This window comes from Chenopodium album, chromosome 17, assembly GCF_948465745.1.
Source record: "Chenopodium album chromosome 17, dcCheAlbu1.1, whole genome shotgun sequence".
NCBI classification, from domain to species: Eukaryota; Viridiplantae; Streptophyta; class Magnoliopsida; order Caryophyllales; family Amaranthaceae; genus Chenopodium; species Chenopodium album.
The window spans coordinates 20,022,349-20,022,908 of NC_137850.1; the positions used below are offsets into that span (position 1 = coordinate 20,022,349).

The 560-nt window shown below is 43.2% G+C and overlaps 1 non-coding gene across 1 annotated transcript; it reads right to left on the bottom strand.

Annotated features, from left to right (window-relative positions):
* Nucleotides 1-251: 251 nt before the first annotated feature.
* Nucleotides 252-357, bottom strand: LOC145590423 (small nucleolar RNA R71). The gene has a single exon (XR_014102024.1). It is a non-coding gene; the product is annotated as a small nucleolar RNA R71 (small nucleolar RNA).
* Between the last annotated feature and the right edge of the window lie 203 nt (nucleotides 358-560).

Sequence of the window (560 nt, forward strand, 5' to 3'; positions counted from 1 at the left end):
GAGGAGACAATATAGTGGGGCTAAGAATGAGAGCCCATTGAACCATCTTAAGGAGTTTGAAAAATATTGCAACACTATCAATGTCAATGGAGTTTCTCAAGAGTTTATCCGCCTTAAGTTGTTCCCTTTCTCTCTCATAGGAAGATCTTTGGAATGGCTAGAAAAAGAAGTGAAGCCCAATTCCTTGAAGACATGGGATGATGTCACAAAAGCTTTCTTGTCCCGTTTCTACCCACCAAAGAAGACGGCGGAGGCTAGAGCCTTAATCCAAAGTTTCAAGCAATTGCCTAGAGAGAATCTCTATGAAGCATGGGAGAGGTACAAGGACTATCAAAGGGAATGTCCTCACCACGGAATTCCAACATATCAAGTGATCCAAATCTTCTATAGTGGTTTGAGCTTTCAAGGTAGATCGAGCCTAGATGCCGGAGCCGGAGGGCCAATCATGAACAAGACGGAAGAAGAGGTTGTGGATGTTATAGATGATATGGTAAGGAATTACATGGATTGGCATGATGTAGAGAGGGAATCGGGAAGCACAAGTTGCTCAACCGATCAAT